The 17627-nt window shown below is 45.5% G+C and overlaps 1 long non-coding RNA gene across 1 annotated transcript in view; it reads right to left on the minus strand.

The window, feature by feature from the left end:
- Positions 1-17627, minus strand: part of LOC129059866 (uncharacterized) — a 105684-nt gene that overhangs the window by 54527 nt on the left and 33530 nt on the right. The window lies entirely within an intron of this gene.

Here is a 17627-nt window from a genome sequence, read left to right on the forward strand (position 1 = left end):
CTCACTGCTCCAGCCTCGAGCCTTCAATCCCAGCTGCAGCTTTTCAGCTCTAGTTTTTCCTCCAGGTTATCTTCCCTCTGTGGCATCCAGCAGGTCACCCTGTGATGCTGCAGTTCCCCAGTCTTTGCAAACGGGGGAGAGATGACTACTGACTTCCGCGATGATTCATGCTGGTTGTTTACAGCAGAGACAGAGGCAGTGCGGTGCCTGCACGTCTTGAAATTAGCCGAGCTGTGAGTGTGCAGCGAGGCCAGCACCGGGGTTCCCGGGTATGCCAAAGCTGGAATTGTGCTGCTGCTCTGCAGAGGTGCAGGGGGAGCGGGGAGCAGGGATACAAAACCTTGCCTGTCAAGGAACGCAGTGTTCCTGGCCCTGTCTGGAACCTTCACAAAGCAGGTGGGAAGGGAAAGTGCATGGGTAAGATGGACTTCCCAAAACAGCTTCTGCCAAATGAAATAAAGAATATCCAGTTCCTCCTTTTTAAATAAATAAATATATATATATAAAATTATGAAATAATTTAAATATGTAGAAATATGCAGAAATAATAGATCAAAGGCCCAAGTACCCGCTCATCAGCTTTAACATTTTGCTGTCTAAACTACAGATTTTTTTATTTTCAAAAACAAAAATGCAATCAGTCAAGCAAGCACACAGCACCTCCTGAAGGGATTTGATGTTGAGCAATCGCAATATCAAATGAGCCCACCTCCAGTTCTCCGCTGAACGGATCCGCTCATAGGTGTTACTTCCCTCACCCTGCCACCCCCGAGTCTCTTCTGTTGCTTGTGGGACACCGTGGCGAGAGCTCTGGAGTCCAGACTCTACTGTGAAGACTGACATGGTTCCCTGAGCTCCCTGCTTGGTCTCCTGTCCTGCCTGGTCTCAAGTCCTGCCTACGAAGACTGATGGCACTGTACCAATGCAGCAGCTTCCAAATCACTGAGCAAGCAGCCCCCGGGTTCCCCTCTCGTCCTGAGCCCACCTTCTCTCCACGCTCCCTTGTCCCAGGCTGTCCATAGGCACCATTTGGCTCCAATTCCACATCATAAGCGTTTCTATGAATATAGGCTTTGTGGAATGTTTATTCATAGGACATTAATCCCAGAGCGGAATAAAAGCAGTGCCGTCCATGACATTATCTGTGTTAGCCTTGGATTGTCTGCTGTAAAATGCTAATTGCAGCCTCTGGAGTTGAGAAGGTGTTTGTATGAAGCCTGAACAGGGAGCAGGAGGGCAGGCAGAAGAGGCAGCCCAGCCTTCTAGGATGCCAGGGCCCTCAGAGGAGGAGGAAGGCCTGAGGCCAGGCAGCAGGTAGACACGGCACAGAGCCTGGTTCCGGAGCTGGGCCTGGGAGGAGGCCTTTGTACTGCCCAGAGGAGGAGCCACAGTGTCCCTCCAGCTACCTGGTCACTGGTTTTACCAAAGCTGGTATCCACACATCCCAGGGGTCTCCTCAGAGCCTGTGCCGCTGAACAAACCCACGTTTTTAAAAATGAGAGTGACACCAGCCTACCCATCCTCACAGTGCAGCAGGGAGCTAAATCCTAACATACATGATGTATTTTGAGATTCCAAGGAGCTCCTGGATGCGCATCAAGGGTGGCAGTGTTTCAGGAGGGGCAGATGAGTGTGCAGGCAGCCACACCCTTTCCCCTCCGCCTCCCCCAGCAATGTGTTCCTTTTCAAGTTTGAGACACGCAAGTCTTGCATCTGTGTCTCTGGAGCCGCCTACACAAACCAGTGCAGAGATCACAGGGCTAGGACTGGCTGGCGACAGTTCGCTCCCTCAACTCCAGAGGAGGAAATGGAGCCAGAGGTCGTAAAACGATGATAGAATCGAAAACAAGACCATTTCTTTCTGTACCCCACACCGTTTTTACTTTCACAATGCACACACACCCACACCCCACATGCACACTCACACCCATGTCCAGGGTGGCTGGACAGAGCCCCTCCCAGTACTGCCATTCATTTTGCATACATGTTTGGCTGGCTAGTGGGCAGGATTATGTTTGAGAAAACCTCCTTTTAATCAATCTGATGCTTGCCATCCAAGGAGCTGACAACTGTGCAAAGCACTGAGCCATGGGGCAGTGCTCCGTTTTGTCTCCTCTGGGCAGCTGACAAGATGGAGTCCCTCGGAGGTGAGAGGCTGGTTTCTAGAAGCACAGGAATTCTCAGTAGTGGATTAAACTGCAATGCTGACCTTCTGCATCCCCAGTGGAGAGTCAGAAGCCTGGGAGGATGCTAAGCATTCCAAGCAAGCAGTCTTCCAGAAACCTGCCAGCTTCCCCACAGCAGCCAGGGTGATGATGGGAAGAGGTGCTGCAGTCCTCAGCTTCAGCTTGTCCGGGAGCCGGCCCAGCACACCCAGCAGACTTCCCAGAGAGCAGGGGCTGGGGGATGGGAGGGGACCGAGTCCCCTCAGACTTCAGAACAGATAGCCACCTTACAGAGAGGCCCATGAAATACACTTAAAAGGGAGGAATAAGGAAGGAAGAAAGGGAAGGAGAGAGGAAGGAAGGAAGGAAGGAGGGAAGGAAAGAAGGAATCTATCAACAGCTAAGCTATGTAAGAAGGATTGTGCTAGGAAGTCTATATTTTTTTACAATGATAAAGATGCCAGTTTGTCTGGGACTTTGCTCATCAAGCCCTACTCATACCCCCATAAAATCCCTTGCCTTCTTTATTGCCAGTTCTTAAGGACTTTATTTTTTCACTTAGCCATTAGCCATTCGTGAACCTTAAAAGTTGTGTTCTGAATTGTACCTTAGCTACTAAACCATACCTAAAGATACCAGCTCAGGAGCCAGCTCAGTCTAGTCTTATCCTGACTGTCCTGACACTGGGCTGTGAGCAAGTCTCCTCAGCCTGTGGAGGGGAAAGGTGCTTGGAAGTCAGGCAGCCCCGCCTGGCTGCAGACACCACACAGGCTGTGCAATGGTGGGATATTGTGATTTAAAATAAGAAATGTGTATTTTGGCCTATGTCTCTGGTTTCTGTAACAGAACTCCTAAAAGAAAGACAAACAAACAAACAAACCAACAAACAAAACTTTGTAATTTATTGAGCAATAGGAGAACATCTTTTGTTCTAACGTTTGGTCTTTGACATGGTTCTCAACATAGAGCTCCTAAATCCCTTGGAATTTCCTGGGTGATAGGAGTGCTTTTGTTCTAATGAGGCGGCCCTTGGTGTGCTCCTGAGTCAGGGCTGGTCACCAGCAAGACCAAGCTATGATTAGAGGCTTGGAACTTTCAATCCCAACTCTCATCCTTTGGGGAGACTGAGGGGCTGGAGATTGAGTTAATAATTGACCATTCCTACATGATGAAGCCTCCATAAAAATTTCTGAACTATGGGGCTCGGGGAGCTTCCGGGTTGATGAATAAGAACACACATATGTGCCAGAAGGGCGGCACACCTGAGAGGGCATGGAACCTTCTCGCTGCTCCCCCATACCTTGCCTTCCACCTGGCAGTTCCTCAGCTGTATCCTTTTATAATAAATGGATTAAAGTAAGCAAAGCCTTGCCATGAGTGCTGTGACCCATTCTGGCAAATGATTGAACCTGAGAAAGAGGTTGTGGGAGCCTCAGATTTGCAGCCAAGTTGGACAGAAGTTGTTTGTAACCTGGGCCTTACTACCTACAATTGCACAGGAAGTAGGGGGCAGTCTTGTGAGACTAAGCCGTTCATCTGTGGGATCTGACACTATCTCCAGGTAGATGGTGTCAGAATTGAATTGTATTGTGGGACACCCAGTTGGTGGCAGATAACTGGTCAATGTGCAAAAAACCCACACATCTGGTCACAGAAGTGATTTGTGTGGTCAGAGAGAGTATAGAGAAGGACAAACAGTTTTTCCTGTCTTACTGACAGTCATCAAGGTTTCACCCCATGGCCTTTGGGGACCTGGGGTTGAAAGAACCATCGGGGGTCCTTGAAGCTCTCTTCCTGCTAAACATTATCTAAAGCAGTACATCCAATATGGCAGCCACTAGCAACATGTACCCTTTGAGCACTTGACATGTGGCCATTGGGATGTACTGAAAGTGCAAAAAAAAAAAAAAACCACTGGATTTTGAAGATAGTGTAAAAAAAATAAGGTAAACTATGTAAATAATTTTTTAGCATTGATTATGTGTTGAACTGATAATATTCTGATTTTATTGGGTTAAATGTCATATAGTATAAAATTATATTCACCTTTTTTATTATCATAAAATACAAATATCATAAAATTTACCTTTCCTTTTTTTCTTTTTTTTTTTGAGACAGAGTCTCGCTCTGTCGCCCAGGCTGGAGTGCAGTGGCACGCTCTCGGCTCACTACAACCTCTGCCTCCCAGGTTCAAGCGATTCTCCTGCCTCAGCCTCCTGCGTAGCTGGGACTACAGGTACCCACCACCGTGCCTGGCTAATTTTTGCATTTTTAGTAGAGACAGGGTTTCACCATGTTGGTCAGGCTGGTCTCCAACCCCTGACCTCATGATCCACCCGCCTTGGCCTCCCAAAGTGCTGGGATTACAGGCGTGAGCCACTGTGCCTGGCCAAAATTTTCCATTTTAATCATTTTAAGTGTGCAGTTCAGTAGAGTTAGGTACATCCACATTGTTGTGCTACCATGACCACCATTCATCTCCAGAACTTTTTCATCGTCCAGAACTGAAACTCTATGTTCATTAAACAACAACTCTTCATTCTACTTTGTCTCTACAAATTTGACTCCTCTAGGTAATTCATGTAAGTGGGATCATAAAGCACTTGTCCTATTGTGCCTGGCTTATTTCACTGAACTTTGTCTTCATGGTCATCCCTGGTGTAGCATGTGTCAGAACGTCCTTTTTAAAAAAGCTGAATAATACTCCTTTTTCTGTACAGACCACATTTTGTTTATCCATTCATCTGTTGTTAGACACTTGGGTTGCCTCCACTAAGGGTGGTTATTGTGCATAATGCTGCTATGAACACAGTGTGCAGATGTCTGAGTCCTAGCTTTCATTTCTTTTTTATTTTTGAGACGGAGTCTTGCTCTGTTGCCCAGGCTGGAGTGCAGTGGTGTCATCTCAGCTCACTGCAACCTCTGCTTCCCAGGTTCAAACGATTCTCCTGCCTCAGCCTCACAAGTAGCTGGGATTACAGGCGCCTGCCACCATGCCCGGCTAATTTTTGTATTTTTAGTAAAAACTGGATTTCACCATGTTGGCTGGCTGCTCTTGAACTCCTGGCCTTGTGATCTGTCCACCTCAGCCTCCCAAAGTGCTGGGATTACAGGCATGAGCCACCGCGCCCGGCCCTAGCTTTCATTTCTTTTGGGTGTATACCAAAAGAAGCTGCACCATGTTACATTCCCATTGACAGTGCACAAGGGTTCCAATTTCTCCACATCCTCACCAACACTACTTTCTGTTATTTAAGTTTTCCATAGAAACCATTCTAATGGGTATGAAGCGGTATCTCATCACGGTATTTATTTGCATTTTCTTAATGATTAGTGATGGATCGAGCGTCTCTTCATGTGCATAGTGACTATTTTTATCTGTTGTATGGAGAACCACCTGTTTCCTTTTACTTTTTTTAATGTGGCTACTAGAAAATTTAGTTACATGTATGGCTCACAATGTATTTCTACTAGCCAACTCTAGTCTAGAGCAAATAAAAGTACAGCTCCTATCATATGCAGTGTTTTAGCAATGGAAGGAATCCTGTTATTTAGAATGTGGCAAATGCGGTTCCAATTAATTATCTCTGAGTTTCTTTCCAGGAATAATATTTTATAATCTCTTTCTCTCTCTGCTCTAAGGACTTAACCTAGTGCTTTCATGTCAAAGAAGAAAGGAATCATTCCCCCATACAACGTGGAAGACCCAAAGGTTCAGGGGATCCCTCATCTCTGTAGAGTGGACTGGCTCTTCTGACTGGGGGGTGTCTTGGCTCCAGAGCTCACCACTGTCCTGTACCTGGGGGAAGAGGCATCCATGCATATAAATTAGGCTGATAAAAGTTTGCACCTTCTGAGGTTCCAAGGGAGGGACGAGATACCATCAAAATCAAGTCCCTTGGGCTAGGCACAGTGGCTCACGCCTGTAATCTCAGCCCTTTGGGAGGCCGAGGCGGGCGGATCACCTGAGGCCAGGAGGTCAAGACTAGCCTGGCCAACATGGTGAAACCCCATCTCTACTAAAAATACAAGAACTAGCCGGGTGTGTTGGGTGGGCACCTGTAATCCCAGCTACTTGGGAGGCTAAGGTGGGAAAATCACTTGATCTGGGAGGCAGAGGTTGCAATAAGCCGAGATCATACCAGTGCACTCCAGCCTGGGCGACAAGAGCGAAACTCCATCTCAAAAAAAAAAAAAAAATTTAGTCCCTTGGTCTTATGGGTGGAGACTGCTAAGTTTGTTCTGCTGAGATAAATGCATTTCTTGATTCTACAAGCCATCCCACCCACAGAGGCTGCTCCTAACAGAGGCTGCTCCTAACGGATTACTGGGAGTCTCATGCTACATTTAGTAGAAGAAAGCTGTCATCATTTTCCACCATTGAACAGTTATAAGAATGGGGTAGGCTCCAAAGTTACTTTTCATACGTTTTCTTATTTCCTCTGAGGAAACAGCATCACCAGCCCAGATTTCCTTCCTTTTATCTTATTTAAAATCTCGCAAAGGCATGACCCACCATCAGGATTGAGCTTGGCACTTACAGAAGACCCACAAATGCTGTGGCCTAGAACTTAATTTCAAAGGTAAAAAGAAAAAGAAGAAATTTTGTGGAAAAAGCAAAAACTATCATGATGTCTGTCACTTTTTTTTTCTTTTTTTTTTTTGAGATGGAGTTTTGTTCTTATAGCTCAGGCTGAAGTACAATGGCACAATCTCTGCTCACTGCAACCTCTGCCTCCCAGGCTGGAGGGATTCTCCTGCCTCAGCCTCCCAAGTAGCTGGACTACAGGCGCGCCACCACACCTGGCTAATTTTTTGTATTTTTAGTAGAGACGGGGTTTCACCATGTTGGCCAGGCTGATCTCGAACTCCTGACCTCAGGTGATCCCCCGGCCTTGGCCTCTTGAAGTGCTGGGATTACAGGTATGAGCCACCACGCCTGGCTGTCACTTTTTCTAAGAGGAATACATTTGCAGCAGACCTGCCTTTGCAATAGCTGTTAATGTGGCTTGAAAGGAAAATGAGGACAATATTTTAATGCCAGATAACAAAGTAGAAACCAGGCAAAACTATGATCTCATCACCTATATGAAAAGATAATGAAAGAGTAATACGAGGTAGAATATATTTGAATTGAAGGAAAATGCTCTGTAAACATAGGCTTTATAGTTTATGTGTAAAATATAGCTTATAGAAATGTTATTTGCTGGCTGGGCGCAGTGGCTCACGCCTGTATTCCCAGCACTTTGGGATGCCAAGGCAGGAGGATGACCTGAGGTCAGGAGTTCGAGACCAGCCTGGGTAACATGATGAAACCCTGTCTCTACTAAAAATACAAAAAATTAGCCAGGTGAGGAGATGGGCTCCTGTAATCCCACCTACTCGGGAGGCTGAGACAGGAGAATCACTTGAACCTGGGAGGCGGAGGTTGCAGTGAGCCAAGATTGTGCCACTGCACTTCTGCCTGGGCGACAGAGTGAGACTCTGGCTCAAAAAAAAAAAAAAAAAAAAGAAAAAAATGTTCTTTGCTATCTAGATTCATATAAATATAAATACAGGGGACTTGATATCTTAGAAATAATAGTGACTCATGCCTCGATAAATCCTTTTATACCCTAAATTTTTGACCCTGTAGTAGAATCATCTAATTTCCCTATAATAGAATCATCTAATCTCCCTAATGTCAGTGTCCTCATCTGAAGAATTAAAGATATAATTTGCCCTACAAGATTTGGGGGATTTTTGTAAGAACCTGTTGAAATAATAGATGTATGAACATTCTAAAAAGTTATAAGTAAAATAAAAATGATTTTATAAGAGTAATATAGTTCATTATACTAGATTTCCTATCACAGTGACTGAGAAAACACTAATATTCATGGAAAGAAATGAGAACCTGTACCAGCACTGTTGAAGACTGCAACAATATGGGATTTCCATCCATCCCACCAATTTACTTGGATCATCTTTTTAGGAGGCTTACAGGGAAGTTATGCATCATATAGTTTATATTTAATATACAGAAACTTTTCTTTAAGGCAACCTGAGGCTGGGCGCGGTGAGTCACACCTGAAATCTTAGGACTTTTGGGAGGCCAGGGCAGGCAGATTGCTTGTCCAGGAGTTTGAGATCAGCCTGGGCAACAGCGCAAAACCTCATCTCTACAAAAAATACAAAAATTAGCCAGGTGTGGTGTGGTATGCGCCTGTAGTCGCAGCTAATAGGGAGGCTGAGGTGGGAGAATCAGCTGAGCTCAGGGAGGTTGAGGCTGCAGTGAGCTGTGACTGCACCACTGCACTCCAGCCTGTGTGACAGAGTGAGACCGTTTCTAAGAAATAAAGTAAAGCGACCTGAGTGAGGGTGGGAGAGAGTTAACCAAAGAAAACTGAAAATACCAGAACCTTCGCTATTATGCGCAGAAAGTTTCCTGCAAGCAGCAGCCAAGTTCCCAGAGAGGAAAATAGTGTGTGTCTGTATGTGTGTGTTTAGCTTCATAATCACAAAACACTTAGGTACTATGTTCTTTTCTCCAATCTTCCTTCTTTCCAAAAAAAAGAAAAAGAAAAAGAATATGGATGCAAGCAGCAGAGGTCTCAAATCTTCAGGCAGTTCTGCCTGAATTACTAAAGCAAGAAGTAGCTGAGGGCCTTGCAGCCCATTCCTCTAGTACCTGTGGCATCTGGGGCCTGCAGCAGGTGTGGCGGTGACGCGGGTTATTTGTTTTCCAGGGTCAGGTTGGCACATTTCTAGCCCAGGGCTCTGGGTAAATGTTTAGATTTCATTTTCTGTCTGGTGTTCAACTCCTGAGCGTCAAAGGCAGGCCCCTGCATGCTGCTGCCCTCCTACGTCCTTTGTCTCCTCCCCGGGGCTGGTGGGAATACAAGAGGTGTGGACGCTTTGCGGAGATTCCAGCTCTGCTCAAGAGCCGCTTTCCAGGCACAGCATCCTTCTCTCCCTCGCCCTCTCTAGGGAGGGCTTGCGGCGCCCCAGTACTGGGAATGGGGCTTGTTTACACAGCTCATTATTCTCGCTTTGCAGTTGCTATAGCAACCACCAGGGGTCAGTTTCTAGAAGGAGAGGAAGTTCCCTTTTGGGGAGTTAGCCTTCCAGCTCCTGTGCAAAGCGCAGCTGAAAACAAAAGCCGTAGACACCCATGGAGGAAACACATTGAAAAGCTTCCTATGAACGTAAGCATCCTTTAGGGCAAAAACCACTCAGACACGCCACGTCTCTCCCTTGCTGAGAGTCTCCAGAACAGCTGACGGCAGAATGAAGGTCTTACCCCCGCACGAGCCAGGCTTTCCTCTCTCCCCCGATCCTCTCACCCCTTTGCCCTGTCTTAACGGCCTGGAGACATTCGTTGGTAGTTAACATGACAAGGCCGGCTACCTGGGTTCATTTAAAGTGATGTTTCATTAATATGTATTAACTGAAGACCAGAAAGACCTCTGTGAACTGGTACGATTCCCATCTTCTTCCTGAAGGGAGAGGCAGCACCGCATCAGAGCAGCGCGCCCATCTCAAGATCCACACCCACCAGACAGGAGCCGCGCTGCTTCTGTAGAGCTTGCTGGGAAGACCCCCAGGACGCCTGGCCAGTAAAGAGTGGCCAGCACTAACCTGCTTAGCTAACTTGATTTAGCAAACAAAAAATACAGATGCCCAGTTAAATCTAACCTTCAGAAAAACAAGGAATTTTTGTGCAAGTTTTCCACGTAGCATCTGGGCCGTATATACAGGAAGTCTGTGTAATCCAACATAAGCCAGTCCTTGCCCTCCTCCTCACTGCCCACCATCGCCTCCAAAAATGTATAGCAGATAAGTTCTCTCTTACAAGCAAATAAAGTGCCAGCTTACTGTTCAGGATGATCTAACCCTTGGACTATCAGGCTGATCATGAAAAAAATGAAAGGGTGTGATTTACATACATGCAAATCAGAGGCCAGGCTAGCCACAGACAGGTGAGTTCACTAATCTTCCCTCAGATATAAACACCAGCATGAGTTACTTGATTGGTAAACAATAGAACTCATTTTGTGAATTATCTAAAAATCAGTAAAGGGTAATGATTTCTATTTGTTTGAAAGGAAAAACATTTGTACTGTGTGTTTAAAGGAATAGACCAAATTTGAGTGCTACACACGTACATGGGAGAAAGTCATATTTGCATTTATCAAAGTCACACTCTTCCCAGCATTTCTTTTGCTAAGAAGGTTTTACCGCTTCTTCACCAAGGCTGACTCAGTGGAAGTTTTACTGAATTTTGTAGAAATTCTGGAAAACCTAGACCATTGGTTGTAATGCTGTGTTGACCCTAAATCCACGAACCCAGAACTTAAGGCAAAAAAAAGTTAAGCATAAACTTTTATAAAAACAAAGCAAATAGTAGCTGTAATATATTCCATCAGGTCCCCAACTCAGACTGTAGACTCCCACAGCTCTAATCCAAAACAGGTAATTAAAAGAAAACTGTGAAGCCAAACACCAACAATAATGTTCTCACCTGTTGCTAACTCTAAAAATCTCAATATAGACTTCACAGAGAGAAAAAAAAGTGTTTTAGAAGCTGAGCCTTCTAAAGCCCAGTGAGTTCTAATTTTGTCTCTTCAATGTCTGATCGTGACCTCCGTGGAAGTCTATGGAGAGTTCTGACTTGGTCTCCCTGTGGGCGAAATGCAGATGCTGAATTTTATGTGTTCTTTGCCTAACCGAAAGTGTGTAAAAATGTCTATGCTTACACTCTGAGCTCTTCAGACAAAAGGCAGGAAGTACAAATGTGATTATTTGTGCTGTTCACTTTTTAAACAAGCAACTTGATTTAGAAGTTGGAATCAGTTATTTGGCTTAAAGCACTTAGAAATAACTTCATTTTTGAAATCCTATTTTCATTTATTTAAACAAATAGTCCTATAGTCCTCTTTCTTAATCGTTAATAAACCCTACATTGGAAGCTCAAACGGTCTGACAGCGTCTCTTTAACACCATTCAACAGCTGTTAAATGGGATAATCACCTGTTTATCCTCATGTCACTAATTCAAATACTAATTGCACTCTAGACTTGGTTTATTCCCTCACTGGAGCCAGACCAGGTATGCAGCACTCTGGAAGGATGCTGCGGTGTCATGGAACTCCAGTGATGTTTCCAGTAGTAGACAAAAACATACGCACATGCACCCTTGCACAAAAATGAGCATGTTGCCCACAATTGTGAAAAATTAGAAATTACCTAAATGTCAAGACATAGGTAAGTAAACCAAAGGAAACAATCAGGAAACATATTATGCAATCAATAACATAACACTTATGCATATGGTTAACGTGAAAAAAGCTGTAGAGTAAAAAAATAGTATGTAAAACTATCCAGAATTTATGGGCTTTTGGTCTCACTGACTTCAAGAAGGAAGCGACGGACCATGGCGGCGAGTGTTATAGTTCTTAAAGGCAGCGTGTCTGGAGTCTCTTAGTTATGTTCGGATATGCTCCGAGTTTCTTTCTAGGTGAGTTCGTGGTCTTGGTGGCTCAGCAGTGAAGCATACAGACCTTTGCAACGGCTGTTACAGATCTTCTGTAACAGTCTGGAGCTTTATTCCTCCCGCTGGGTTCATGGCTTCCTTAGCTCCGGGAATAAAGCCACAAACCTTCTCGGTGTTACAGCTCACAAACCCAGAGCAGACCCAAGGCGCAAAAGAACAAAGCTTTGCGCAGCGCACAAAGTGACTCACGCACGTTCTCACTACCAGCTTGGACAGCCTGCTTTTATTCTCTTATCTGGCCCCACCCACATCCTGCTGATTGGTCCATTTTACAGAGAGCCAAGTGGTCTGTTTTGACAGGGTGCTGATTGGTGCATTTACAATCCCTGGGCTAGACACAAAGGTTCTCCACATCCCCACTAGATTAGCTAGATACCCAGTGTGCACACAAAGGCTCTCCAACTCACCACCAGAGTAGCTAGATACAGAGTGTCGATTGGTGCATTTACAAACCCTGAGCTAGACACAGGGTGCTGATTGGTGTGTTTATAAACCTTGAGCTAGAGACAGAGTGCTGATTGGTGTATTTACAATCCCTTAGCTAGACATAAAAGTTCTCAAAGTTCCCAATAGACTCAAGAGCCTAGATGGCTTTACCAAGTGGATCTCGCACTGGGGCTGCAGGTGGAGCTGCCTGCCAGTCCCCTGCCGTGCGCCCACACTCCTCGGTCCTTGGGTAGTCGATGGGATTGGGCGCCGTGGGGCAGGGGGCGGCGCTCGTCGGGGAGGCTCCGGCTGCACAGGACCCCATGGAGGCGGGGGAAGGCTTAGGCGTGGCGGGCTGCAGTCCCGAGCCCTGCCCCGCGGGAAGGCAGCTAAAGCCCAGCGAGAAATCGAGGGCAGCGTTGTTGGTGGGCCGGCACTGCTGGGGGACCCAGCACACTCTCCGCAGCCGCTGGCCCCGGTGCGAAGCTCCTCATTGCCTGGGGCGGCAGGGCTGGCCGGCCGCTCCAAGTGCGGGGCCCCCCAAGCCCCGCCCATCCGGAACTCCAGCTGGCTCTCAAACGCCGCGCGCAGCCCCGGTTCCCGCTCGCGCCTCTCCCTCCACACCTCCCTGCAAGCTGAGGGAGCCAGCTCCGGCCTTGGCCAGCCCAGAAAGGGGCTCCCACAGTGCAGTGGTGGGCTGAAGGGTTCCTCAAGTGCTGCCAAAGTGGGAGCGCAGGCAGAGGAGGTGCCGAGAGCGAGCGAGGGCTGTGAGGACTGCCAGCACGCTGTCACCTCTCAAAACTTGTATGTAAACAATGTGGAAAAATATTTTGCACAGAAAAAAAAAATATGCTGGGAACTAAAATAAATCAATTTTTAAAGTACTGATTAGAAGCAAGGACAATCGTAGGAGTCAGGGATACAACAGAAGTTCTTGCTTTTTACATTCTGGAAGAGAAAGACAAAATGCAAGTACAGAACTCATCAATAAAATATATTTGTAGAGTGATGATCTTAAGAAAATTTACAAAGGGCTGTGGGGTAAAGGGTCTGTTTTAGTTTGGGTGTTGAGGGAAGAACTCTCATAGGAAATGCAAACAATGAGAAGTCCCAAGATAGGAGTGGGCTTGGCGTGGTGGAGGAATGGGCACAGGTTGGAGTGCAGTGAGCAGGGAGAGTGTGGTAGAAGGTGTGTTTGGAGAGGCCCTGGGCAGAAGCAAGTGACAGGTGCAAGGGTGGGGGGAGAGACCAGAGTACCCCGCTAGGGCCAGATGTGCAGGATAGAGCATGGGCTAGGGTGGCAACCATGGAGATGGATTCAGGTAATTTTTTGAGGGTAGAACTGGCATGAATTGCTGATGAACCAGATTTGGGGTGGAGGAGAGATGGGAATACTGAATCAAAAGAGAAGAATCTCATATGACTCCTAGAGTTTTGGCCTCAACAACTGTATCGTAGTTCCACTCATCAAGCTGAAAAGGACTCGTGTAGGAACAGGTTTGTGGTGGAATTTTTTTTATTATTATACTTTAAGTTCTAGGGTACATGTGCACAACGTGCAGGTTTGATACATAGGTATACATGTGCCATGTTGGTTTGCTGCACCCATCAACTCATCATTTACATTAGGTATTTTTTCTAATGCTATCCCTCCCCCAGTCCCCCACTCCCCGACAAGCCCCGGTGTGTGATGTTCCCCGTCCTGTGTCCAAGTGATCTCATTGTTCAATTCCCACCTATGAGTGAGAACATGCGGTGTGCAGTGGAAAATTTAAGAGTTCAGTTTAGACCATTTTATGTTTGAAATGCCTGTTGGATATCCCAGTGAGGATGTCAAGTAAGGAGTCAAGAGGCTCTGAAGTCTGTCTGTCAGGGAAACATCAGGGCTGGAAATATTTTGGAAGTTATTTGCATGTTGATGGCTTTTAAAGCAAGAGACAGTATGGAACAATATAAAGAGACTACACATAGAAGAAAGGCATCCCACAGCAGAACTAGAGACTGGGCTCAGGAGAAAGAGCCAGTAAAGAAATGACAGCAGGCACAGTGGCTCACACCTGTAATCTCAGTGCTTTGGGAGGCCGAGGCATGAGGATCACTAGAGACCAGGAGTTGAAGACCACCCTGGACAAGATCCTGTCTCTACACACAAATTTTTTTTAACTAGCTGGGCATGATGGCATGTGCCTGGAATTCTAGCTAATTGAGAGGCAAAGGTGGGAGAATCATTTGAGCCCAGATGGTTGAGGCTGCAGTGAGCCAAGATCACACCACTGAACTCCAACCTGGATGACAAAGTGAGAATCTGTCCCTAAAAGAAAAAAGAGAAAGATAGAAAAAGGAAGGGAGAGAGAGAGGCAGGGAGGAAGGAAGGAAGGAAGAAAGAAAGATAGTGAGTTAGAAGGAAAGCTAGGGGAGTATGGCATGCCAAAACCAAGAGAAAAAAAATTTTAAGACAAAAGAAAACAGTAACGGCATGAAATGCTGCTGAAAGTTTGAGAAATAGTGAGAGGTTACTATGGTTTGGATACTTGTCCCCTCCAAACCTCATGCTGAAACTTATCCCCAATGTTGGAGGTGTGGCCTAGTGGGAAGTGTTTGGGTCTTGGTGTGAACCGCTCATTAATGCCCCCCTTGGGGTGAGGGAGTTCTCATTCTATTCGTTCCAAAGAGAGCTGGCTGTTGGAAAGAGCCTGGCACCTCCCCCTCTCTTGCTTCCTCATGTGCCATGTGATCTCTGCACATTCCCCTCCCATTCACCTTCCGCCATGAGTGGAAGAAGCCTGATGCCCACAGCTGATGCCCAATCTTGAACTTTTCCAGCTCTTAGAATTGTGAGCCAAATAAACCTTCTTTCTTTATAAATTACTCAGCCTCAGGTATTCCTTTATAGCAACACAAAACAGACTAAGACAGAAGCTTCCTCTGGTTTTGGTAACACGGTGACCCTTACAAGATCAGGTTCAGGGGAGTGATAAGAGTGAGAAGAATGGGAGGGGAGGCAGTAGGTTCAGTGACCATAGATGACACACGAGTGACCCTTGGAGCAGATCAGAGAAACAGGCCAGAGCTGGAGCTGTGCCAGCTGGGTCAAGGGAGGATTATTTTAGGGAATGATTTCAGAGCACACTTGAATATTGGTAAGAATGATCTAGTAGAAAGGATAAAAGAGATGGTGGAGGAAAGAGAGAAAAAGAAGAGAGATTACTGAAAAGCAAGCAGGATGGAATCCAGAGAAGGTAGGATTTGACCTTGATAGAAGCAGGGAAATTTCATCCATCATAGCAGGAGAAAAGACCAGAAAGAACTGGCATAGATGTGGGTAGACGAGATCTGGAGGGAACAAGGGAAGGGGGTTCCTTTCTGATTGTTTCCATTCTCTTGATGCATCCTAAAACAACATTGATATGGTTTGTGTCTGTGCCCCTACAAAGTCTCATGTTGAGTTCTAATTCCCAATGTTGGAGGTGGGGCCTGGTGGGTGGTGTTTGGATTATGTGGGCAGATCCCTCATGGCATGGCGCTGTCCTCACAATAGTGAATGAGTTCTCACAAGATCTGGTTGTTGTAAAGTGTGACACCTCCCACCCCAACTCTCTCTCTTGCTCTGGCTCCTGCCATGTAAAACACCTGCTCCCCCTTCACCTTCTGCCATGATTGGAGGCTCCCTGAGGCCCTTAACAGGAGCCAAGCCAAGGGCCAAACACAGCTGTGTTCCAATAAAACTTTATTTATAGTCTGGGCACGGTGGCTCACGCCTGTAATCCTAGCACTTTGGGAGGCCAAGGCGGGCGGATCACGAGGTCAGGAGTTCGAGACCAGCCTAGCCAGCATGGTGAAACCCTGTTTCTATTAAAAATACAAAAAATGAGCCGGGCATCCTTGAACCTGGCGGGCAGAGTTTGCAGTGAGCCAAGATCACACCACTGCACTCCAGCCTGAAAGACAGAGCGAGATTCCATCTAAAAAAAAAAAATTAAATTAAATTTAAAAACTTTGTTTATAAACGCTAATATTTGAATTTCAGATAATTTCTATCTTCATAAAATAGTCTTCTTTTGATTTTTTTCCAACCATTTAAAAGTAAGAAAACTGTTCTCAGTTCATGGGCCTTATACACACAGGTGGCCCACAGGCTGTAATTTGCTGACCTTTGTGTTAGAGGAAAACATGCGGTTCTTTTTCATGACAGACTGGGAAGTGAGTGAAGTCTTCGGCCAGGGCACACCTTTCTTGGACAGCATGAGGTGGTATGGCCATGCAGGTGCAGGGTCTTCTGAGCCATGTCAGAAACAGTTAGGGCTTCTTATCTCCTGCTAGCAGAGATTTATTTCATCTTTCGACTTGTATTTTCCAACTTTTCTTTAAAAACCCTGTATTAATTCTGGCATTTAAAGGTTCTGCATATCTTGCAGCAGAGAGAAACAATTAGTTCTGTACAAGTGACCATCTGCACCTCCAGTGCTGACTCAGGAGTTGACAAGAACCCAAGCCTCACTGAGGTTTGAGTGCCAGCTTTGCAACCTTAGCTATCTTCAGGTTGTGAAGTTCATTCCAGTCATACTGAAATTTCAAGACAGTTAATCTATAACTATTTTGGATTAGGCAATATTATAGGCATATTTTACTAATTGAATTGAGAATACCAACATGAAAAATTATTTTTAACATTCTAATTTACTCGCAGATTTTTTTAAAACTACTAAATTATTTTTAAATCCTGTGTGTCTTCATGTGTAAGAGAGAATATGAAAATAGTTTTAAATAAATGAATAGAACCAAAACCTAGGGAAAATTCAGACAGAGAAAGCATGGAGAATATAATTTCCTGTTAAGAACAAAGGAGGTGATAACAAAGGTAATTTAATTATAAGACCAAGATGAATTTAACATAATGTTCAAATGTTCATTGATCACTCATTCCAAGAATTTTAAAAGAAAATTTGAAATAAATAATTTTTTTTTTTTTTGGGATGTAGTCTCACTCTGTCTTCCAGGCTGGAGTGCAGTGGCATGATCTTGGGTCACTGCAACCTCCGCCTCCCGGGTTCAAGTAATTCGCCTGCCTTAGCCTCCCAAGTAACTGAAATTACAGGCACGCACCAACCACCATACCCAGCTGATTTTTGTATTTTTTAAAGTAGAGATGGGGTTTCACCATGTTGGCCAGGCTGGTCTCGAACTCCTGACCTCAAGTGACCCACCCGCCTTGGCCTCCCAAAGTGCTGGGATTATAGGCATGAGCCACCACGCCCGGCCAATAAATTAATTTTTTTAACCAGAGTAAACTCTCTAATTTTTTAAAAGATAGAATACTGTTTGTTTTGTTTTGTTTTTTTTTTCAGGCACATTTCCATGTTTTACTTTCCAGATCTGCCCCCATAAACCAAACACCTCCCACCAGGCCCTCCCACCCACCTCCAACATTGGGAATTACAATTCCACATGAGATTTGGTAGGGACACAGGCATGAAACATATCAATGTTGTTTTAGGATGCATC

The sequence above is a fragment of the Pongo abelii genome, chromosome 5, assembly GCF_028885655.2.
Source record: "Pongo abelii isolate AG06213 chromosome 5, NHGRI_mPonAbe1-v2.0_pri, whole genome shotgun sequence".
In the NCBI taxonomy this organism is placed as follows: Eukaryota; Metazoa; Chordata; class Mammalia; order Primates; family Hominidae; genus Pongo; species Pongo abelii.